Source organism: Tiliqua scincoides, chromosome 13 (genome assembly GCF_035046505.1).
Source record: "Tiliqua scincoides isolate rTilSci1 chromosome 13, rTilSci1.hap2, whole genome shotgun sequence".
In the NCBI taxonomy this organism is placed as follows: domain Eukaryota; kingdom Metazoa; phylum Chordata; class Lepidosauria; order Squamata; family Scincidae; genus Tiliqua; species Tiliqua scincoides.
Window position 1 is genome coordinate 8,217,015 of NC_089833.1, and position 24,843 is coordinate 8,241,857.

Here is a 24,843-nt window from a genome sequence, read left to right on the forward strand (position 1 = left end):
CACCTGTTACCAAAAAGGGCTGTTATGTTTTAAGGGGAATTATTATATTACCCTTTTGGAAACTCCAGGATCGCAGGCTGGATAACAAAACAGCGTAATGCAGAGATAATCCCTTGTAGCTTAAAGAGGAGACTGGGAGAAAGATAACTTTCAATCAACGATTATATTTTTATTACAAAAAACACACAGGTAAACATAATGCGCATGGAAAATGGTGAGTATATGTTTCTTGGTTCCTAGTACTTGGATCCTGTGTACCTAGCTTTATGGTGGTTGCATGTGCCGTATATTTGGTGCATCCGAGAAGGAATCAGAAAAGGATAGGTTGTAGGGAAGGATTTTAGGGGTCTTCTTCCTCCAGTGGTGCATGCTTGTTTTGCATAACAGTGATTGGATCAGGAGGCATTTTTGCATTGCTAGAGGTTGTGTAAACTTGTGTCTTTTACCAGGGTTTTGGAAAAGTGTACTGGGGGAAGGGTGTCTTGTATTTTGAGATTTGACCTGCATGAGTTTTTGTCCATAATACATAACCAGACATAAAAATCACAACTTAAAAGGAAAAAGGGGATTTTCACACGTAACACACTGGGCGTCTTTTGGGTAAGCAGCCCTTTGGAGGAGAAAGGATGGGCTTTTTTTCATTTCTGCAATGTTTTTTCATTTCTGCATTTTTTCATTTCTGCAATGTTTCCAAGAAAAAGTGAGGTTTGAAAGGGAGAAATAACAAATGGCGGCGTTTAGAGCCTTTCAGGGAGTTGAATGGTGTGTGCAGAAGGAAATGAAGTGGTGAGAATTCAAGGCAGATTGACACGTCTTCTAAGGCAGCTCGGTCCATTTTGGACTGCAGAATAAGCTTTCACTGCTCACCCAGATTTCCAGTGAAATGAGCATTGTGCTTGTTTTGTACTCCAGGGTTTGCAGCACATGGAAGAGGAGGCCATACAACCGGTTTGCTGCAGGTTTGTCAGCTCACTCATTGTTCAGAAACCGATTGTCAACCCAGGACCCAACGGTTGTAGGAACTGGCCCTTAACTAATAGGCCAAATATTTGCTCCCTGGGTGTCCTGTAAGGTACTGTTTGTGGAAAGTTGAATTGCGATTGCTTATTTACTTTAAATAAATTTGCAAGAGACTTTTATGTTGTAATAAGTCAACTCGTACAGTTTTTATCTTTGTTTTGACAGAGCATTTTAAAGTGGAGATAAAATATCCACTGAGTACTAGTTCAGATGCTTACTTTATTGGCAGATTCTTTCATGTGCCTGTCCCTTGCTCCCAGTAACCTAAAATGATGTGGAAGGCCCCCATATGCGCAGAGGCCTAATTCATGCAAATCTTTACCCTCAAACGAAAAAAGTACACGGAGAAGAGATTTATTTGAACTGGGGCCTTATGCTGGCTGATGCTTGGTTGACCTGTATTGCATGTTAATTTTAAGTGCACGGTGAAATCCTGCTGGTCAAAGATGCTCATCTAGTCCAGCATTTCAGTGAGCGAGGGGCAATGTGTGTCCACAGTTCTACTTAGAGTTGTCCCGCTGGTGAAGTATCTGGTTGGCAACCTTCAGTCTCGAAAGACTATGGTATAAGCCTACAGCAACTGGTATACCCAGGCGGTCTCCCATCCAAGTACTAACCAGGCCTGACCCTGCTTAGCTTCCGAAATCAGACGAGATCGGGCATGTGCAGGGTAACAGTTGCTACACTGCAGTTATAACTCCTTGTATTGGCAAACTTCAGTCTCGAAAGACTCTGGTATCGCGCTCTGAAAGGTGGTTCTGGCACAGCGTCTAGTGAGGCTGAAAAGGCCAATCCGGGAGTGACAATCCCTTCCACACTGGGAACAAGTGCAGTCTGTCCCTGGTCTGTCTCCCTGGCTGTGGGCCTTCCTTCTTTGCCTCTTTGCCTCAGACTGCTGACTCTTATAACTCCAAAGAGGATTGAAATAGATAACTCTCCACACAGTTTGGAGGTACAGAATTGTATTCTGTCGCTTGGGCAATGGCGTAGCCAGAGGGAGTGCCAGGCACTAACTTTTGGAGGCGCCTAAAAGCACCATGCAAATGGCCCCTCTCCCTCCACTTCAGAGCCATTCCAGGTGGCGGGAGCAAAACGAAGGTGTGCACCTCCCTGCCCAGAATGGTTCTGAAGGGGAGGGGAAGGGGGCGGCTTGTACAGCTCATTCAGGCACTTGCAAACTTAATGCTTTGCACCTCCTCTAGCTATGCCACTGTGCTTGGGTGTTTGTTCTGTCCTGATTAGTGTATACCTTGAAGTTGGCTCCCAAGTTGAAGTGTATACCTTGCGTTGGCTCGGTCATGTTGTGAGAATGGATGATGGCCGGATCCCAAAGGATCTCTCTATGGAGAACTCGTGCAAGGAAAGCGCCCTACGGTTGACCACAGCTGCGATACAAGGACAGATGCAAGAGGGATCTGAAGGCCTTAGGGATGGACCTCAACAAGTGGGAAACCCTGGCCTCTGAGCGGCCCGCTTGGAGGCAGGCTGTGCAGCATGGCCTTTCCCAGTTTGAAGAGACACTTGGCCAACAGTCTGAGGCAAAGAGGCAAAGAAGGAAGGCCCATAGCCAGGGAGACAGACCAGGGACAGACTGCACTTGCTCCCGGTGTGGAAGGGATTGTCACTCCCGAATTGGCCTTTTCAGCCACACGAGACGCTGTTCCAGAACCACCTTTCAGAGCGCGATACCAGAGTCTTTCGAGACTGAAGGTTGCCAACATGAAGTATGTGGATTCGTTCTGTTTCTGCCCTCCCCCCCCCCCAACCTTTGATTAATCTCTAGAGTCTGCTCAGCTCAGGGGTTCTGGCTGGAAACCCCTTGCCCAAGAATGGCAAAATCAGCCTCAAGAGCTCTTTGGCTTGGAGGACGTGATGGAACAATATGTTTCAGTGCTTCCTGGCTCCCTTACAGGGATTGACAATAAGCTTAGATTGCCACCTGTTGATCTATGGCAGGGGTGGCCAAACTGTGGCTCAGGAACCAAATGCACCTCTTTGATGTATAATGTGCAACTTGTGGAAATATGTTGGCTGAACTCATTTGTCATCGCAATTAATACGAAAGGTAAATTTAAAAAAACTACATGCCTGAATAAATATTACGTGCATGTATTTATATAAAATTTTTGTTACGAAATGTGCGGGTAACAATAAAAAAAAACTTGTATGTAATATTTGTTCATGTCTTGTGGCTCTCAGACATCTGGAGTTTATCATATATGGCTCTTAGCATTAAGCAAGTTTGGTCATCCCTGGTCTATGGCTTGAGACAGGGCTTATTATGCTTATTAGGGAGAATGGACAGTAGGAGGCTAAACACCTCACCTTGTGTATTATTGGGGTATGCCAGAAACCACATCCTATTTGCCTTCGTGCTACTTGTTTAGCATTTATTTCCTATTGAAAGTGAAGCAATGGCTGGTTAGTTTGTTTACATTTGTCATCACTAAGCGGCTGTCACAACAAGGAAGTGGGAATGAATCTCGGTGCAAGTTCCCTGTAAGAGCAGCGATAAATACAGAGAAAGTGGCAAGAGAAATAGTCTTCAGGTATTGGAGCAATTAGTTTTGCGGAGGCGAGCCGGAGAGGGAGAGACTTTCAAATAAGCAACAGAATATTGACTTTTACAAATGCTCTGCACTCTGTCCTGGCTTGCTAGGACAAAGTGTACCCATATTCTTATTCAATTACGGTAAGTAAAGGTTTTGGCATGCCTGCCTTTAAAGAAGTGATTCACAAGTAGTGAAATTTGCTTTGCGGCTCGTAATTTTCCTTGCTAAATAAGAAAGGGAGGAGTAACTGAAGATTCTTGGCTTTGGTTTTTACAAGCTTCCTATCATTAAATTGGTAGGATCCTCCCCAGCCCTTTACCTGCTGTGGCTAATGTAGCCATAGTTGATCACTGAGTGCCTGTGCAGTGATCTTGAAAATGTTCTCTGGCCCACTGAACACAGTTTGCAAATAATATTCTTTTGCAGGGTATCCAAAATGCATTTTCCTCCAGTAGGGTAGAGGTGTTGGGGAATGTTTAGACTCAGAGAGAGTCACATTTGAGATAAGTGAGAGTTATCTCTGCTGAGAGTTATACTTGATGTCACATTTTATCCATGTCTCCCCAGCACAGTTTTTCAAGGATAATCTTTCTGAATGGTTTGCAGCTCTTGATCACTGGTACAACTCTTAGTTTGGAAAACATGTGCCTTGTCCACAGTTGGCTGTGACATGTTGCCCAGGCATCCTTGAAACCAGTTATTGATAGGAAGTTCCTGTGATCTGTTGGAAATGTCTGAAACTACTCGTTTTGGAAATAGCTGAATTACTCGATCAATAATTCCCAAACTCTGCGTTGTGGCAAATTAAATGATTGGGGTTCTGTCAAGCCCAAGCTACCCATTACCAACTACCCATCTGCCAAGTATCTTTATACTTGATGTATGGTAGAGAAACATGCTATGGCTTTCATGGCTAGAATCCATATTGAAAAAAAGGGGGATTGGGCAAGTTTCTGGAGGAAAAATCCAATACGTGTTACAAGCCATGATGTGTACGTGCAACCTCCTGATTTTAGAAATGGGCTATCAAGGGAGGGCACCAGGATGAGGTCTCTTGTTATCTGGTGTGCTCCCTGGGGCATTTGGTGGGCCGCTATGAGATACAGGAAGCTGGACTAGATAGGCCTATGGCCTGATCCAGTGGGGCTGTTCTTATGTTCTTATGAACTATAAAGTAGCTAGACCATGGCACCCAGCCAGAAAAACTGCTTATAGTTCAGTCTTGTAGAGACTTCTAGCTCGCTTTTTGGCTTCCAAAGAGACCCCCAAGGTAGGCTAAAAAGATATACGGGTACAATAATAATAAAAATGATTCAACAGAAAATCAACTCGAAGCCAATTCGAAATCCTACAACTAAAAAAATGGAAATTAACGGAGGAAATTAATGGAGGAAACAAGGGACCGTAAAAATATGCAGTGAACTAAATGACTGCTTTAAAAGAAACGCTTTTACAAGTCGACAAAATTAAGGGGGACAAATGGGCTTCAAGTGAGGAAGGAATTCCAGAATTTGGAGAAGATCCTGTTGTGCATTCCATCCGTCTAGCTTCAGAAATAGGGGGAATGTGGAGAAAGGCCCTTGATGTGGAGCAAAGTGGTGTTAACTTGCCTCCTTCCAATCAGTCTTTGCTGGTGACTCTCACTCTCTGCATTGCGCATGGTTGGATATTTGGCAGCCCAATCCTATCCAATTTTCCAGCCCTGGTGCAACTACAATGCAGCTCCGGGTTAAGGGAACGAATGTTCCCAAACCTTAAGGAGGCCTCTGTGACTGCATCCCCAACACAGGAAGCAGTGCATACCCTATAGGCACAGCAGCACCAGCACTGAAATATTGGATAGGATCGGGCCCTCAGTTGTTCCCCATGTAGAAGCATAATAGGATTGCCCCTGGAGCGTTGTTTCTGTGACCTTTGCTTCTGACTTGTCTCTTTCCAATGAGGAATTGCATCTAGACGCTTGCATAGACACCTAACAGATGGTCTGCGTGGTCAACTTTCCTGGGTGTAGGACTGAAGCGTGGCTCAGACTTTAATTCAAGAAAAAAAAAAGAGTTCTTCAAGAATTACATGGTGGGGAAGCATTGATATGTCATGGAAGGTTCACAGGAAACCTTCTGAATTTCATTGAATTGGATTCAGTTCTAGTGGAAGACATTTCTGCAGCAAGAGTGGGCCGAACCTGTCTCCTTAAGGAGTTTTTGTTGTGGGCTCCCAGTTCTTCCAGAATTTAGATTATCTCAATTTTAATGTTGCTGAGCTCTCATGTTTGTAGCCTGAAAAGATGGGAGGAAAGCTGGCTAAATGCTCTCAGAAAGCAGATATAAAATCCCCTGCTCATTCGGTGCATGTAAATCCTTGCTAGAAAAGTGTTTACGTGCCTGTAAGCCTGAGTTGTCTCCTCCAAACTGGAGCTGCTAACTTAATGTACGAATTGAGCCTATAAATAGCAGTTCCTTTACTGACAACGGATGGTGGCGAGAAGGATTTTTGCAAGGCTGTATCCGAACATTCCTATGTTTTGAATACCAGTTATGTGGGCAACAGCTCTGTGTGTTCGTTGCTTTTGTGTTATTGGCACAGGTGAGCCTGGGTCTGATTTATTGAAGCATGTCATATTTGCTTCCACTGATGTCAGTGGATGCCAGCCAGTTTGGATGTGACTTGTGCGAGGCAATTGTGGTTTTAGCAGATAATGTGGAAACATTGTTTTGAAGTGAGGTGGGGCGCACCTGCGTGAAGCTGAGGAAATGATTGATGGACCCAGTGCTTTAAGGGAGCGCATGAAGACTACAGAGTGGAGAAAATGGTAACTGATGGTCAGGTGGATATGGTGAGATTAAGAAATCCTAATCTTCTCATGGCTTCTGAGAGCAAAGGCACAAGGCTTTCTTTTCTTTTTGCTACTGAGTGACAGACACTTCCTTTTCGTGGAACTCGGTTCAAAATTAATTAGCAGAATGGAGAGAACAGTGATCATTTTTGACGAGAGCTGGGGCATCACACTCTGATTTCTCACGTCTCAAAGCCTGGGGCAGCAAGCAGTCAGTTGTGCCAGCCTCTGCTGGAGGAATGAGAGAAAGGTGGCAGTGTGAATAAGTTCAGTCTCCCCAATTATGAATCTAACTCTTCTTCGCCCCCCCCCCCAGCCCACAAATTAAAAAGTTAGGGATGAGAAAATTAAAAGGTGAAGCCTGGAGATAGACCATAGATGATGTCCATAGAGCTGGAGATGATTTGAAAGAGGGATCATTGCTTGTCCAGTACTCACCCAATATTTGCCTTGGATAAACAGGTCCTGCAGATCTCACAGTCATTTCTATAGCGTTCCATTTTGGGCACCATGTCTTAAGATGGGTCCAGATGAGGTAACTAAGGGCCCAATCCTATTGAACTTTCCAGCACCAGTGCAGCTGCAATGCAGCCCCAGGGTAAGGGAACAAATGTCCCCATACCTTGAGGAGGCCTCTGTGACTGCTGCCCCACCACAAGATGCAGTGCGTGCCCCATTGGCACAGCTGAACTGGCACTGGAAAATGGGATAGGATTGGGCCTTAAGACGGCGAGGAATCTGGCAATCAATTCCTTGAGGAATGGCTTAAAGAGCTGGTTTTGTTTAGCCTGGATAAAAGAAGAGTAAGAGGAAGCAGCATCTTGATAGCATCTGAAGGGCTGTCATCCAGGATGGGGCAGGGGTGGGATTTTGCTTTCCTTGTTTCTTTGGTTGCGTTGAGCTTTTATCATTAGCTACTGGGCGTTATTCCTTGTCACTAAAGCAGGAGACACATTTTAAAAATAAAATAAAATAGTAATAGTTGTGGGATCTTCCACTTAAACATTAAAACTGATGGATCTCTTCTGTCGCGTTTGCTTTGGCTCTTAAATTATTGCCTGTCTCCAGCCTTAGTCATTAAGCTGAAGACTCTATTAGCAGTTCCTTCAGTTACTGCTTTGTGCCATACCATTCCAATTAATTTTGGAAATAAATTGTTGAGTCTGGGTCAGCGCATATCTTTCACGAGGGAAGAAAAGCATCGACAAATTCATATGCGACGCTATATGATGAGATACAGATCGAGTCCTAGCCAGTTTGCCATTCCGTCCTTTAATATTATTTAAAAACAGCAAAAAAAAAAAAACACAAAAAAAAAACACCTCTCTCTGTGTCTTGCTGTCAGTGCCCAGAATTAAATCCCAAATGGATTAACTTTCACAGACTGTCATCTAGTTTTGCTTTACCGCCCAGGGGAAGTATCACAAGAACCTGAATATTTGTCACACGTCTACCAGTGACAGCCTCTAGTCAGTGGAAATAAGAGCTGGTTCAAGAACAGGGTTAGCAGATGGCATGAGTTTAATAAGTGGAGAGGAAGATGGCTATACTTGTCCAGTGGGGTCCACAAATCTAGAATAGACGCGGCAGCCAGCTGAAATTTGAACTTGCTAGGCCTTTGTCCTGAAGGGCAGGGAATTATCACATACCCTGCCCTCTTGGGGAAGGGGTCCCACAGCTTCCTTCTTTCTCTATCCACTCACCTGCTCACTCCACTGCAGCCTCCTCTTTCCCCCCCCCCAGCTTTTTATTACATTTCACTAATTAGCTACGCTGATGACGGTGGCCAGTGAAGACTCTCTTGTCTGGCTGGTGGATGCTGGGAGTGATTGAGAAGATGCTGCATGTGCGCTACACACCACATGAACTAATGCTCAGGAGAGATTGGGAGGGGAGGAGATGACAGCAATGCAGTGCATTTAAGGGGTCAGAAGGTGTTACAGCCTCTTTGGAGAGTGGAGTGGTAGTTGTGCGATGAGTGAGTTTACTAACACTGTTGTGCATGCAGTCAACACAGCATTAATGGGCTCTTCTTCCGCCTGATCTATAGACTCTCATTCTAAGATCTGAAATGAGTCCTTGTGCATCTAATTGTATGTGCAGAGGGTGCCTTCTATGCAATAAAGTGGACTATGGAAGCTGGGCTAGATGGATCTTTGGCCTGATCCAGCAGGACTCCGCTTATGTTTAATAGTTAACCCAGCTTTCTTGAGACCCCGGTCATGCAGACAACTACAGTTGTACATGTGGGGGGCTCCTTTTCGTACTTTGCACATGTGTTGGTGGTGAGGAACCTGTTGCCACACCTTCCTCTGTGCATGTTGATTGAATGCTTGAAGTTGGTCTAAGTTCATGAAGTCTCAGCTTTGGAAGCGAAAGAGAGCTGGAGAGGGGCCACGAAGCCAAATTAAAGAAAGAGAGGGGACACAAAGCCCTCTTAAAGAAAGACTTGCAAATTTCATGTAGGATAAAAAAGGAAATTGTCCAATTGTATAGATCTAGTATAGTAAAAATGTACCTGTTTGTTTTTACCCCTTTTTGAACTGCCTATCAAATCTTAGTCTATCATGGATCCTATATCTTATCCCTCCTTTTCATAACCTTGCTTAATTGAGAGTCTGGGTCAAGGTGTACCACTTGGTTCATCTTGCTCCTACATTTCCTAGTCCACAGACTCCTAGTGACTAGTCTAGAGCAGCGGTTCCCAAACTGTGGGTCTGGGACCCACCAGTGGGTTGTGACCCAATTTTTGGTGGTTTGTGAAACCGACAGGGTAGGTGAGGCTGTGTGCATCAAGAGCTAAGTCACCTGCTACTGGGGAGCGGGGAAGACCTGCTGCCCAATCACCATTACAGCCTCACCTCTTGGCATTTATAAAACAGGCAGTAGCCCCTGGGGCCTTAAAACGTTTGGGAACCATTTGTCTAGATCTTTGCCAGGCAGAAATCAGTGTTGTTGTGAGGACACAAAGCTGTTGTTGGTTTGTCCTTCCTGATTTTCTGGTTGGCAACCTTCAGTCTCGAAAGACTATAGTATAAGCCTACAGCACCCGGTATTCCCAGGCGGTCTCCCATCCAAGTACTAACCAGGCCTGACCTTGCTTAGCTTCCAAGATCAGACAAGATCGGGAGATAGTGTTCAGTATAGGGAGATGGTTGGCAACCTTCAGTCTCGAAAGACTATGGTATAAACCTACAGCACCCGGTATTCCCAGGCAGTCTCCCATCCAAGTACTAACCAGGCCTGACCCTGCTTAGCTTCCGAGATTTGATGAGATCAGGCATGTGCAGGGTAACAGTTGCTGATTTTCTGCATCAGGATGATCGACCATACTGGAGCAAAGCAGTCGATTTAAAGAGACACGGCAGGAAGTAAACACAAACTGCGAAATAAAATTCCTAACCATCTGTTGAACTTGTGATATTTCATTTCCCACTCGAGCGTTGGAAAGATATTTTTATAACTCAAAACTTTTTGTGTTTGTTTCGGATGAAAATTGATTTTTTTTCCCCTAATGTGAGTTTAAATAGAAGTCAATTTTTTTTAAAGCTTCATTTTGAAAGGACAGAATGTGTTTCAAGATTTAATTACTGTTGCTGACATTTCAGTATGTTTTTATTGTAAGTAAGTTTTTATTATTTTTTTTACCATTTTGCCACTCTTAAGAACATAAAAAGAGCCCCACTGGATCATGCCAAAGGCCCATCTAGTCCAGCTTCCTGTAGCTCATAGTGGTCCACCAAATGCCCCAGGGAGCACACAAAACAACACTCTTCTTCCAGGGGTGGTGTACATGGTTCCTCCCCTTCTTTTGTCCTTACAACAACCCTGTGAGGAAAGTGAGACTGAGAGTCACCCGGGATGCTTTGTGGTGAGCAGGGATTTGGACCTCTAAGGGCGCAATCCTAACCAACTTTCCAGCACTGACTTAACCGCAATGCAGCCCCAAGGTAAGGTCACAAATATGCCCTTACCTTGAGGGAGGCCCCATTGACTGCCTCCCCATTGCAGATTACAGTGCACACCACATTGGCACAGCTATGTCAGTGCTGGAAAGCTGGTTAGGATCGCGCCCTAAGTCCTGAACCACAACACTATTGTGGCTCATCCTAGTTTTAAACTTTGAAACCTCTCTGTGCACCTTTAGGTAGTGGAACCCATCCCATCCTGGGCCAGAGGTGTCCAGCTGTCTAAGGAAATAGTTTGTATTGAGAAACACAGGCCACCGTATGAAGATTTTGCAGAAACGGTTCCTCTTGAATGAATTTACTGTGAGTTTTATTTGGATTATGTTGGTTCCCCAGAGATTTTCAGCTTTGAGTCTGCCTGTAAAAGGTTAGTTATGCATCTGCCACTCTTTTTCCCAAAGGGAGAGTGTTTGAGCCAGGAATTCCTGCAATTACTTGAGCGAGGGATCTCCTCTTTCAAGGGGAATATAAGGATCAAGGGATATCTTGCATTTCGGGACAGGATCTCCTGGCTTGGCGGTTCATGTTTTCTTGTGGGTGAGAAGAGGTGGTGGCAGTGTGGAAACCAGAAATGGACTCCCACGTTCTTCCAGGGAAGAATCTGGTTTTGCCTCTTGGCAAGGCAAAATAACATCCAACTGAAGTCTTAGCAGCCAGTTCAGTGAAGATATTTGTGGTGTTGACATTCATGGGCCACAGTTCAAAGTTGCAGTCAATTCCGGTATCCCCTAAGCTGTTGAACTGAGAGAATCAACAAATTGTTCCTTTTATAATAGTTCGCATTTCAGGCATTGAGTGATTGTTTTGGACAGTCCCAGTTTGGAGGTACAGCAGCTTCTTTATCTTGGTCAAACAAACTTACATGGCTGTTGAACATTTAGTAGTTGCATTTAGGGAGAGAATTTGTTACCCGTTGCTCAGATTTCTTCTGCTCATTCTTCTATTTGTATAAGACTGGTTTTGCAGAAAAGGTAATGGTTTGTTAGTCTCCCAGAGCTTGTTTTGTTTCTCAGACTGCATCTCTATCCCTCAGTCTTTTAAATGCGTAAGGATTTCAGTTCCTGCTTTCTCGAGAGTTAAAAAGTTGTTCCTGCCTGACCATAGGAATTGCAATGGGATGTAATTGAGCAGATGGTTTTTTAGATCTGCTCACAGGGCTGAACCACAAATGAGTCTGACTGAGGTGGTCGTTTTCAGCAGCAGATTGGCCAAGGGTGCCCACTTCTGTCCACCCACTCATCTCCGCTACTGTTGCTTCTTCTCTTGCTCCTTCGATTTGAAAAGGAAGAAGAGGACAGGAAGAAGGGAATGCTCTAGCCTAGTGTTTCTCAACCAGTGGTATGGGTACCACCAGTGGTAACTGAGGTAGTGTCTGGTGGTACTCTTGAGACCCCTGGACACCTGCCATCCAGCAGCAAAACCAGGAATGTGACACAACAAACAGCAATTGGAGGTCCAGCTCGGTGGGTAGAGCTCCAAAGCATGTTTTTCTGTGCTTGGAAAAGCCATCCTTGAGCTTCTTACTGGTGTTCATCGTGTTGTATGTGGCCTCCCAACTCAGAAGTAACTGGTGATGATGTCATCACCAGTTACATCCGGTGGTACTTCGAGTAGGTGGACCTTGTGAAGTGGTATGGTGGAGCACAAACACTAAGGCCCAAATCCTAACCCAATTTCCAGCACTGGCATAGCTGTGCCAATGGGGCGTGTGCTGCATCCTGCAGTTGGGGGGCACTCACAAAGGTCTCCTCAAAGTAAGGGAATGTTTATTTCCATACCTAGGAGCTGCATTGCTCTTAAGTCGGTGCTGGAAAGTGGATTGGGCCCTGAGAAACACTGCTTTAAGCCACCACTATCTTCTCCTTGCTTCTTTTGTTCCGCATGGCTGGCAGTGTATCTGAGGATAAAGTATCCACCTGTTGCCTGGGAAATGGTGTCTCTATACCCATCCTGAATTTGGTTGATGTGGACCAGCAATGGTGCTTGCTGCCCTGAAAATTGGGGGTGGGGGGAGAGAGATGGGGCTAGGCTTTCTACAGGCTTCTGTGTTGTGGGAGGCAGAGTCAGTCAGGGGCCGGAAGCTTACTGAGGTGGTGGAAGGGTGCTCTCAGTTGCTTATATCTTTTTTTTTTTTTTTTGCCCTCCCCCAGGATTAAAGGAAGATATCAGGGAAGAAGCTTGTGTGCAGGGAGGTGGAGTGAGAAAAGCAGCCTGGTTGATGATACAGCCCCCTCCTTGCATAAAAAAATTTGGCTGGCTCCTAAGCACTAAATTTTAGGTTATATATGCCCTACAGCAGTGGTTCTCACACATTTAGCAGTGGGACCCAATTTTTAGAATGAGAATCTGTCAGGACCCGCCGGAAGTGATGTCATGACCGGAAGTGACATCATCAAGCAGGAAAATTTGTAACAATCCTAGGCTGCAATCCTACCCACACTTACCCAGGAGTAAGTCCCATTTACTATCATTGTTAAAACAATGTACATAGTAGCTTGTTAAAAGTACAGGTCATAAGAACATAAGAACATAAGAACAGCCCCACTGGATCAGGCCATAGGCCCATCTAGTCCAGCTTCCTGTATCTCACAGCGGCCCACCAAATGCCCCAGGGAGCACACCAGATAACAAGAGACCTCATCCTGGTGCCCTCCCTTGCATCTGGCATTCTGACATAACCCATTTCTAAAATCAAGAGGTTGCGCATACACATCATGGCTTGTACCCCATAATGGATTTTTCCTCCAGAAACTTGTCCAATCCCCTTTTAAAGGCATCTAGGCTAGGTCTGTAACATTTCCCCAAATGTAGTCACATCCCAGGGTAGCATCAAGTCTAATATATTAAAAATAGAATATTGAAATGAATGGGGACCCACCTGAAATTGGCTTGCGACCCACAGTTTGAAAAACACTGCCCTGTAGAAGAGGGTCAAAGCATTCTCGCTCATTTCTGTTGGGCATCCTGTCATTTGTGTGTCAAGATGCAGGTTCAGGACTCTTCCAAATCTGTGAGTGTAAAGGGAGGCTTGAAGTCTTGGAGGTGCCCTTAGCAAAAAAAAAACCCCACAGCAAAAGAGTGTAATGGAGCTGGCTTGCATGACGAGCGCAGCTTCCAAGCAGCATGAAAAGCAACTCTTGACAGCTTCTAGTGGCTCACTGCGTTGAGTGTGAAGTGTCTGTTCTGAGATGGGTCACAAAGGGCTGCAGAGTCTACAACAGCGGGGGATATAGATGTTAAAATACCATGTGTATCGAGTGTGCTCAGGATGCAGAGATGCTTATTTAGTTTGATTTCTACTCCACAGCTCCCGAAGGACTTGGGGTGAACAGAAGGTAAAGGGAGAACCAGCCACCAAATAGCCACTGAAATGTTAACTCTCTCTTATTCCTATAAATCCAGTTTGTAAGATGGAAACCAAGATAGGTTTGGGGACTCCTGCATCTCCACTTCAAAGAACACCCCCTGGCCTCTGTTATGTCACACACATGGCTGGGAGAATTCACCCTAGTTGTAAGGGCAGGCTGGGTGACCTTGGTTGGCAACCTTCAGTCTGGAAAGACTATGGTATAAGCCTACAGCACCCGGTATTCCCAGGCGGTCTCCCATCCAAGTACTAACCAGGCCTGACCCTGCTTAGCTTCCGAGATCAGACGAGATTGGGCATGTGCAGGGTAACAGTGACCTTACTGTGTGTTCTTCTGTATGACTCTTGCCTCTTATAAACAGCTGTCAGTTTTTAGGTACGCAACAACTCGGTTTCACTTCTCCTGTGGCTCTTATCACACCACTTTGCACTCAAGGGTATCGCAGGTCATTTTGAGGATAAAGAAAGCCTTCTGACTGATTACTGGTATGTGGACACCCAGCTCCTGTTACATTTTGAGGGAGGAGGAAGGGAGAGAAATAAATCTTCCTACTATGCTATCACCCGGCGTTGGATCTAATCTTCCTCTGACTCATCAGAGCCGAGCCTTTCGTACATCATGTAGCACCAGGTGTGTTGATGCCTGATAACTGTGTCAATTCCACCTGTCAATGCATTAAACTAAGCAATTAGTTTAGCTCTGCCCTGCTGCATGAATCCTGTTCACCTCTTTGCTGCTTGAAGTCTATCAGGAGTTGGCTGCGGGCACGTCAGAAGTAGTGGCGGTGATTTGATGATGTGTGTTAAGGCTAGTGTTTTCTACCTAACGAGACTTCACAGTATGGCGGTGCCAGTGCCATGGTGACCGTACAGAACTGCCCCCTTTGGCCAGAACCCTCTGGAAGTGGAGGACAGCTGGGATGGCTCCCCGTGATACTAACAGATTACTTAGTGTGGTTAATATACTGGAAATGTGCAGCCCACCATACTGATTGTATCCACTTTTGCTGCAGCAGCAGAGCTTTTCTAGTCACTTACAGAGGAATTCTGTGCACATTTACTCAATAGATATTGTATTATTGTTGGCAACCTTCAGTCTCGAAAGACTCTGGTATCGCGCTCTGAAAGGTGGTTCTGGAACAGCGTCTGGTGTGGCTGAAAAGGCCAATTCGGGAGTGACAACCCCTTCCACACCTGGAGCAAGTGCAGTCTGCCCCTGGTCAGTCTCCCTGGCTATGGGCCTTCCTTCTTTGCCTCTTTGCCTCGATCTGTTGGCCAAGTGTCTCTTCAAACTGGGAAAGGCCATGCTGCACAGCCTGCCTCCAAGCGGGCCGCTCAGAGTCCAGGGTTTCCCACCTGTTGAGGTCCACTCCTAAGGCCTTCAGATCCCTCTTGCAGATGTCCTTGTATCGCAGCTGTGGTCTACCTGTAGGGCGCTTTCCTTGCACGAGTTCTCCATAGAGGAGATCCTTTGGGATCCGCCCATCATCCATTCTCACAACATGACCGAGCCAATGCAGGCTCGGTCAGTGAGTTTTCCAGACTCACAAAGAGAGTCTGGTCCAACAAGAAGCTGACGGAACATACCCAGATCCGGGTCTACAGAGCTTGCGTCCTGAGTACACTTCTGTACTGCAGCGAGTCATGGACTCTTCGCTCACAACAGGAGAGGAAATGGAACGCTTTCCACATGCGCTGCCTCCGACGCATTCTCGGCATCACCTGGCAGGACAAAGTTCCAAACAACACAGTCCTGGAACGTGCTGGAATCCCTAGCATGTATGCACTCAATAGAAAGCCCCACCGAATTGGATCTGCTTCTAGGTAAATGTGTAGGATTGCAGCCTTCATGAATTCATGGCAGAGGAGAGATTAAGACCCGAGAATTCTTGATTTGCAGCTCCGTTTCTTAGGGCCCAATCCTATCCAATTTTCCAGTGCTGGTGCAGCTGTGCCAGTGGGGTGTGGGCTGCATCCTGCGGTGGAGGGGCAGTCACTTGGGCCTTCTTAAGATATGGGAACATGTGTTCCCTTACCATGGGGCTGCACTGTGGCTACACTGGAGCTGGAAAGTTGGACAGGATTGGGCCCTTTGTCATCATGTCATCCTCCTTTCTTTCATCCTAACAGTCCTGTAAGGAAGACTGTGGTTTCCCTTTAGGGATGAGGAGCCTTAGCTTGTGGCTGCACTAGGATTCCAAGATCCATGTCCAGTGCCCCCTCTTGAGGGCCCCTTCTCTTTTTGCTTTCTAAAGGCTGTTCAGGATGGTTTTGTTCACCTGGGCTGAGAAGTGTGGGTGTGTCTGTGTGTGTTGTGAACTGATGGCTAGAGGGCTCTGTTGATTCTGTTGTTGTCCTTTTCTAGCTGCACTTCTCTATTAGGTTTTGATGTGTCTTTGATTGCATGGATGCATTGATCAAAGTTGGTCTAAAATTTTGGGAAAAGATTAATGGCGTACAGTTTTTGACTGATGACTGAGCTTGATGGTGATTTCTGGTTTGTTTCGCTGACCAGAAGTCAATAAATGTCCCAAGTACAGTCAATAAATGTCCAAAGTACAGTCACCAACTTAACCCATTCTTGCCCTGCCCACAGGTGTACACGTTTGGTCCTTTTTGTGTACAGCCAACGTTGGGCAGAAATGGCTTAAAATGGGCACTTTCCATATTGTTCGGGGCTTTTTAAGAGTGGTTTGACTGGTCCTGCAACTTAAAAAAAGTAAAGCATCCATTCAAGTGGAAAGCAACTTGCCCGGGTCAGTCAAGATGAGATGTGGCCACTTACAGAAGAATGTTTAGGGCGCAAGGTGTTGCACCCTGGTTGCGCTGTTGCTTCATCCCTGGTATCATTGATGTCAGAGAGCATTGCTCGTTTACCTGCTAGAGGCAGGCAGCTGGAATGAGGCAGAAGGAAAATGAGATTGTGCTGGAGGGTGTGATTTTTGTGAGTGCCAGTACTGTGCCTGTCAATTTCTCTCGTCGTCCTGTGGTTTCTGTCTTGTCAGAGTCGCTGATGTCTTCTCCTGGGAAAATTCCAAAAGAAGCCAAGGTGCTTCTTGGCCAGCCAAAAGCAATCCCAAAGGCTGCTTAATATCCCGTAATAGGAATGTCAGTCGCTGAGCTGGCTTCTGTCAACGTACGGCTGTAGTCATGCGACCAGTGCGATGAGATTGCTATCCTGTGGCAATGACATATTGCCAGGATATCGCATTATATGGGAATAAGTTAATTAGAATTAAAATAGGAATGGGAGGGGATGAGCCAGTGATGCAGTTTAAATTAATAGCTGGAGCTTTGTTTCCCACCTGGCTGTGCAGAGCTTGATGCTGTCAGTCGTGGTCCAAAAATTCAGAGGCGACTTGATTTCCAAGAGAAAAACAATCACCCCAGCAGCATGGAAACTTTATTCCCAACGTGCTTTGAAACTGAACCTTCTTGAAATGGGTACTGGAGATGATCTGATTTCCACTGCTTTGATTTTAAACATGCTTAAAAATGAAGCTCTCTGATTGAAACCAGTTTTACACCTTATTTATTTATTTATTCTTCGCATTTTTATACCGCCCTTCCTCCAAAGAGCTCAGGGCAGTGTACACGGCTGCTGCTCTCCTTTTGTGCTCACAGCAATCCTGCGAGGTACGTGAGGCTGAGAGAAAGTGACTGGCCCAAGGTCACCCAGGAAGCTTCATAGCTGAGGGGGGATTCGAACCTGGATCTTCCAGGTCTAAGTCCACCTGCATCCCAGAGATGAGCAGATTCCAGTTGGTTTAATTGTAATGTCTGCAGGTTTGGAAATGTTGTAAGTAGGAGACATTCATTTTCCACATGGACGTGTCGGTTTCTGCTTCTTGTAGTTGTTGAACAGATTTGCAGATGTTTGGGGTCTCTTGTTGTATTGTGGCTTGATGGTCCCCCCGTATAATTTTTCTGGGCAGAATGATACCAGGATTGGTGCCTGCTAGATATCATCACATTGTACCGTTCTCTATGTGGCTGCACCATTTCAGAATGCACACAGAGGACCCTCCTTGTTGAAATTGTGTATATGGGGCAAGGCCGTTGATGCTGTGGATGTTTTCTTTAAAGAGGGAGACTCTCTGTGTTAGTTTTGTGGCATCCTACCTTCACAGAGCTGCGTTGTAAACTTCCTTGAACTTCTGGAGGTGGCTTCAGATCCAGCAGAAACGGGAAAACCTGTGTAATTTGTTTGGAGAGCTTGATAATGGTTGGACATCTTCCATAAGTTCTGCAGTCTGTTGCCCTGTGGCTGCCCTTGCTGTGTGTACAGATGGGGCTGATCCGTCCATGAGGCCAACAGAGGAAGTCACTTCAAGCATCAGGCTGGTGAATGTACACCTCTACCTGCCCACTCACTTTCACTGCCCCTCCTTCACTACCTGCATCCTGGATTGGAAAGGGGGGACAGACCAGAAAAAAGATGTGTGGAGGAGAGGAGGCTAGTGAGCTTCACCATTGCCAATGCTCTAGCCCTCCTCTCCTTCCTACTTCTTCTTCTGCTCCATCTCCCTCTTCCTTTTCCGACTGCTCAGCTGTAGTGGAATCACAGAAGATCCCATATCAGCAGTGGCCCCTTTAAGGGTGAAGGCTTGGGCATTCAGCAGGGAGTGTGCTGCACAACTGCAGCCACTTGAAGGCAATAAGGCCCTCAGGCATAAAAGCACCTGATGAAGGGAGAGTGTGGTGTGGGTAGCAGAAGGAGGAAAGACAGACTGGATTAATGAACTGAGGAATTGATGGCTGATGGACTGATGTGTGAATGGACTTTGGAAGCTGCTGGAGCAGAAACTACTGGAGACACTAAGACTGGTATTTGGCTGCTGTGCCCAAGAACTTCTGAGGACCAAGAGGCTACTGGCAGGAAGGAGGACCTCTGTAGGTTAAACAGTTGAGCTACCCTGGTGGTGGGGTCCAGCAGGACTGCAGGGCAGAACCAGGGTCATTTTTTGAGGAAAGAAGGGGAGCTAATTAACTAAAAGTGGGCATAATTCTCCAAGCAGAGCTTGGACTGGGAATCTGACAGAACAGCAGCCCACTACCCAAAAAAAGCAGCTGTGTGTTCCTGTGTTGAACACACCATAATATTTTTCCAGCATGCTAGTTTCCAGTTCTGGTTGTGTAATAACCAACAGTGGTCCATGTAATGCTAATTCTGTCACCTAATTAATCACATTAAATCCCATTTGTGTTGTGAGCTGCAGGAAAAAATATCTGCGCTCAGTATTTTTGTACCAAGAATTATCTGCTCTGTTGGGTAGCTACCAAGTGCCCTGGGACCTCAGAAGTAGGGCCTGTTGCTAATCTTGGAGGCCACCTCACGGTCCGTCACTTTTGTGTAGTGATTACAGGAGTGACCCCGTCAGTGATGGGAGCCCCTCTGGCATTGCCTCCTTTCTCCCATCCCTTAGACAGGGGCGCCCTGGCAGGGTGTGGCATGGAGGGAAATTGGCCTTGAGCCCCCGGAGACTTGGCACCAGATTAAACTCATTCCCAAATCTGTGCTGATGTGGGAATGTGTGAACTGGGTTGTGTTGTGGGCAGGAGGTCTGGTCTAGAGGGTGAAGCCTCCCTTAGCTGGAAGATAACATCAGAAGGTCGCCAGTTCGAGGACACCGGCAGCTCCCTGAACGGCTGAGAATGGCAAGACCTTGAAGCAGCTGACAAGCGGAGCTGAGTGATTCCACCTGCTCTTGGTGTGAGCAAGAAGCGTCTTGGCTGCCCTCCGTGTGAGAGATGGAGCTGCTTGCCAGCCTGCGTGGGAGAACTGGAGGCCAGAAGTGAGACCAAACCAGGAAGATCCATTCTGAAATGTGGTTGGTTCTTGAAAGAGAGAACCTCTATGATTGTAAAAATCCCCTTGAGGGATTTAGGAACGCCTGCCTATGTAAATAAACCGCCTTGAGTAAAGTCAGAGGAGTAATCCGACGACCAGAAAGGTGGTATATAAATACCTAGTAGTAGTAGTAGTAGTAGTAGTAGTAGTAGTAGTAGTAGTAGTTGTTGTTGTTGTTGTTATTATCGTGTGTAACAAAATGCTTATGGTTATGGTGATTAGAACAATTTATCCGCAGTTGCCTGGTTCAGTCATTAGCCGTTGTCAACTGGAGCGTCCATGTGACATCGTGTGAACTGTTTGAAGGGTTTAACCATATTGTCTTCCTCATTTGTGTTTTATATAACATCACTTAAAAAGATTTTTGTGTCTGTAGTGGAAGCGCACTTCCTTTCTGGCTTAAAATTGGAGGAACAGTGCATTGTGACATTAAAATTTTTTTTTACTTATCTTCTATTGTTGAAAAAAGCCCTTACTTCTTGAGTAAGACTAAGAACTACCTTCTCTCAGAGCTGGCTACCTGTTGGGTTTCTGTGTGAGTCACTGTTCTGGACACATCTTCTCCATGGGCTATGCATTGCGTTGGGAGTGAGTTGTGTCTATGTGAGTTGTGTCTATGCATTGGTTGGGAGTGAGTGAGTCGAACCTTGCGTAGAGGTGCTGTCAGGGTTAGAAAACAACCCGGGGAAATTTGGCCTGGATAAGGTAGGGCCCAAGCTGTGTAAAATGCTGAATCACCAAGAGTCAGGTGGATAGAAAGCTCACTAATTGAAGCAGGTGCTGAGCTAGCACCAGGAGGAGGAGACACCACTCTTCCTAATTCACGCACAGTGCTTTAAAAGGACTGCGAGAGCCCTCACGTGTGGGAAGGCAGGGGAGGCTGTTGGTCATGTCTATTGCACATTGTGCTGTCTCTATTTTCTTTGCTATGCTGCTGTTATTTTCTGTTACCTTGTAAATACAGACTGAAATAATGAAGGACTTATGTCTGAAGTGCTCTTTGTGTGGGCTCTTTGAGGCTGCATTCCTCAGGCAGCAACAGATAAGAAGCTGCTCCTTCCTTGACAGGTGCAGCGGAAGGCTGATAGGAAGGGGCCAAGGAATTGAGAACAGTGAATCAAACAGAGATGCAGTTGGTAGCCTCTGTGGGTGGGCTATGGGGCTCATTTGCAGCTTCTAATTTATTTCCATCCCTCAGCATGCTAACAATTTGAGAGTTCTTGGTTTAAAGCAGGGGTGTCCAAAGTTTTTGGCAGGAGGGCCACATCAGCTCTCTGACACTGTGTCGGGGGGGGGGGGGAAGAATTAATTTACATTTATAATTTGAATAAATTTACATAAGTTTACATAAATGAATATATTAAAGATGAACTTATATGAATGAATGAAGGTCTTGCAATAGCTCAAGGCCTATAAAAGGCCTTGCACAAAGCAAGGCTGGCCTTTCCTTTGCTGCCGCTGCTGCATCACAGATGTGAAAGAGCAAGCAGTGGAGGGAGCTCTCATCCCACAGCTCATGGGAGAGGTCAAACAGTCGCCCTCACGCTGAGAGAAGTTGCGTCGAGCCAGTGCGGACTTCAACAAATCTCTGGAGGGCCAGAGGCTCATTGGAGACTGAGGGCTCCCTGAGGGCCACATTGAGAGGCCTCGAGGGCCGCAAGTGGCCCCCGGGCCGGGGTTTGGGCACCCCTGGCTTAAAGCGATGAATACTGCATCCCGAAGGGGCAGGGCAGCGTGACAAGGTGTCTATTGCTGCATTGGTGAAATCTTCCCGGGGTCGCATCCTGCCTTCATGAGTGCAAGATGCATTGCTCTGTCTTCGATCTGGGCAAATGCCATCAAGCAGCAGTAAAGCCAGAGAGGGAGGTGGCATCATTGTTGCTGTTTGAAATTAATATTGCACTCCAGTTCACTCATCATTCTGCTTCTGGTGCCTGATGAACAAATAAGTCATATGCACTGATGTAACTGTCTCCAGTGAAAATGATTGTTCGCTGTGAAGTGTGTGTCGGTGACAGAACAACCTTTGGCTGCATCTTGATCTATTTAAGGAGGCATTCAGTGGAAGCTTGGCATGCAAATTGGCCCTGGACGCCCTTTTCCTTGTTTTGTTCCTGCCCTATTGCTGGCTGGTGTGTGTTTGTGTGCGGGGTTGCCTATCTTTTATCTCCATCCCCTCTGCAAATCGACCTGCTCCATTGTTAGCCTGCAATGGCCAACAAGCCCGAACTGTGGCATTCCACAGAAAGGGACTGTCAGAACAGATCTCTCAAGCAAGCGAGCCAAGTTGTGCGTGACAAGGGAAGCACCCTCCCTCCAAAAATTAATAAACCTGACCAAGCTCCTAGATTGCCACGCAGTCAGGCCTGAGATCAAGAAGCAGCTAATATCCAAGTATGGACCTCAGTCAAGGCTTGGCTTGGAGCAAAATGCATCCAACTAGTCTTTGTAGGGGAAAAAAGGTCGTTGAGTGAAGTGGTGAGGTGGAAATGCTTCTGGGCGGTGTCTTGCAAGATATTATAGTTGCATAGATGGACATGGGATTTGAATAATACCTCCCTCAGGATCATAGCAGCCCAAGCACACATTTCTCACCCCCAGCCATATTTTGTTTCTTTGATTTTTACAAAAATCAAATAATGAGGAACTGGGTCTTTTTTTCAAGCCCTGTAAGCACTCATATTTCAGGAGGACGGTTCAATTGGGTGACTCCTTGCACCTTGAGGCCACTCTTGTGGGTCTTGGCGTGCTCTTCCTGTTGCTGCGCTGACTCCACAGAGCACAGACCTCTGGGATTTCTGTGCAGGCATCCAGGCTCTTATTTGGTTCCTCAGCAGGTAGTCTTGCTAAGGGTGGCTTAATTGCTTCAGGTGGCTTGTCAAACCTTGATTATGAACTTCTCCCCGCAGCCCAAAAAAGCAAAACAGGAGTTATTTATAGACCCTAATTCACCTGATGACTGCGGACCTTGGTGCTGTGTATAATCTCCTCCTGTGTGTGTGTGTGTGTGTGTGTGTGTGTGTGTGTGTGTGTTTGCTGATGGGATGTGACCATCTGGAGGCAGGGCCGGGGCACTTGTGATGCTTAGGAAAGGACCTGCCGATGTTGCTTTGAGCTTTCCCTTGCTTTCAGTGGGGAGTAGAACACGAGTGGAGGGATGAGAGGATCGAACTATGTGGTGTGCAGGAGGTACGGGGTTAGTATCTGCAGAGGCTACAAGAGTTTGCCTGTTGCAGGAGAGAAACCAGAAGGGGTTGCCACCCCCCAAGTATAGCAGGGGAATGGGGTGGGGGGGCTGCCTTCCTCCCCAGCTTTTTTCTCATCCGCAGAGAAAAAAAAGGAGAAGCTTGTGCAGCTTTTCTTTCATGGATGGCAAAGTAGCTGGATGGAGCCAAGTTTTGAATGAAAAAATAGCAGGAAGGGTACTCCACTGTTCTGCTCCTGGTTGCAGCCTCGGATGTAGTATTTTCTTGAGCAAAACAGTGTATCTGTCAGTGAGCAGCTCATGTGTCTCCTAAGATCTAATCTGGTTTGGCTCCGACTTGTGTTGGAGCAAGGGTGTCAAAATCACCACCGAGGTATTCATCCCCTGAGAATGTATTCCTTTGGAAAGCAAAGCAGGCTGAAATCCTTTGGCAAATAATAACGCTAAAGGCTGAATTCTCCGCCGCTTCTTGTGGCCTTTGTGCTTCATTTTGCTCTTAATAGACGGGCAGATCAAAACCGTGTGCCTCTGGAAGTGACAGCTTTTTCCTCTCACCCCGTTTTCATGTCGCCCGTTGCGCTGTCATAGTGCAGGGTGTAGAAGTAGCACACATACATATGGATTAAAGATGCTCCTTGGTTAAGGTCCAGCTAGGCGATGTGTTAAGCATGTGCTTGAGGCTCTCATGCCTGTCTTTTCTTCAGTAAACAACAGCTGTGCTTGTCATTTGTGGAGAGAGGGGTTTAACCCTCCATCATCATGCTCATGATCTGATTTGGAGCCCCTGCTGCTGCTCTATGTACTGGGCGGGGGTGTAGGTGTGGGAGGAGACCTCCTACTGATGCTGTTCCCCTCCCAGGACAAATAGCAGCTGGGGGGGGGTTAATCCCCTTCCCCCAAAGCATGGTCGCAGCCTGGTAGCAAGCATGGTAACCCCAGTCAATCTCACAATCTCAGAGTTTCAACCTGAGAGTCAACTTGACTTCTGGTACCCCAACAGAGTTCTATGCCCAGCCATGACCACAGGCTTCAGATTCCCTTTCCTTGCCACCCCCACCCATCCCCAAGATCAGCAGTTGAAAGATGCAACCAGGAAGTGGGTTGTGTTTTAACTTTCCCTTCATCCCCCCACCCCACCCCCTGGTGAAGGCATCTCTGGAACTGTTGAGTCCTGCGCGTGGCTACCTGTCCAAAAGCTCTTCGATACCTGCGTGCTTATGTCTTGTGGTTCCAGTTGCATTCTTGCCCTCCCTCTGTGCTAGACTGATGATCTTAAAAAGGAGTACGGATCATATATTGGTGTGTGTACCCTTTTGGAGGGGCGTGGGGTGGAGGTGATCTTGCCTGTTGTTCTTTTAAGCTTTTCTCTCTGCTTAGCTTGGAACGTGCAGGTCTGCCGCTGTAGAAAGTACAGACGTCTCCGTAGATAGCAACAAGAACAGTCCAGCTGCGTCGATCAGCAGGCCACCTCTTCATTCTCAGTTATTTGGTTGGCAGTGGGAGATCCAAACGCCTTAGGAACTATTCTCCAAGTACTTGGGTTGCATGCCCATGAGAGATACAACGAGAGCTCAGAGGGCACATACAGGGTTTATACATGTGTACGTGTACACACAGACACCTGCAGCATATCACATAACTGAACACTAATATATTTTCCTATTTCTCCCTGCCAGTTAACTAGCCTGGTCACTACCCACCTCTCCTCTCTTTCTTCTCTGTTAGGTGAACAGATAGCCCTGCAGCTGGTTGTGTGCAGTTCACCCTTGTTACAGCTTCAAATGGCTTACTTAAACAGGCGAAGGTAGAGGCATTGATTGCAAGGGGGAAGCCCTCTGCCACTCTGTGTTTTCCCTGTGGGTCAGCGTTCCCCAACCAGTGGTACATGTACCACCAGTGGTACTTGAGGGGAAGTCTGGTGGTACGCGTGGGACCCCTGGACAGCAAGACTAGAGAGGCAACTCAAACAGCAAGTAGGAGGCTTGGCAGGTAGAGCCCCAGCATACACTTTCTTGCACTCGAAAAGCCCTCCCTCCCACCCTAAGCC

At 46.5% G+C, this 24,843-nt stretch overlaps 1 protein-coding gene and 2 pseudogenes across 1 annotated transcript in view; 1 reads left to right on the top strand and 2 right to left on the bottom strand.

Annotated features, from left to right (window-relative positions):
* LOC136663868 (ankyrin repeat and fibronectin type-III domain-containing protein 1-like) overlaps nucleotides 1–24,843 on the top strand; it is a 473,183-nt gene that overhangs the window by 150,017 nt on the left and 298,323 nt on the right. The gene's annotated exons all lie outside the window — the stretch shown is intronic.
* On the bottom strand, nucleotides 9,595–9,711 carry LOC136633889 (5S ribosomal RNA; annotated as a pseudogene).
* On the bottom strand, nucleotides 13,946–14,064 carry LOC136633960 (5S ribosomal RNA; annotated as a pseudogene).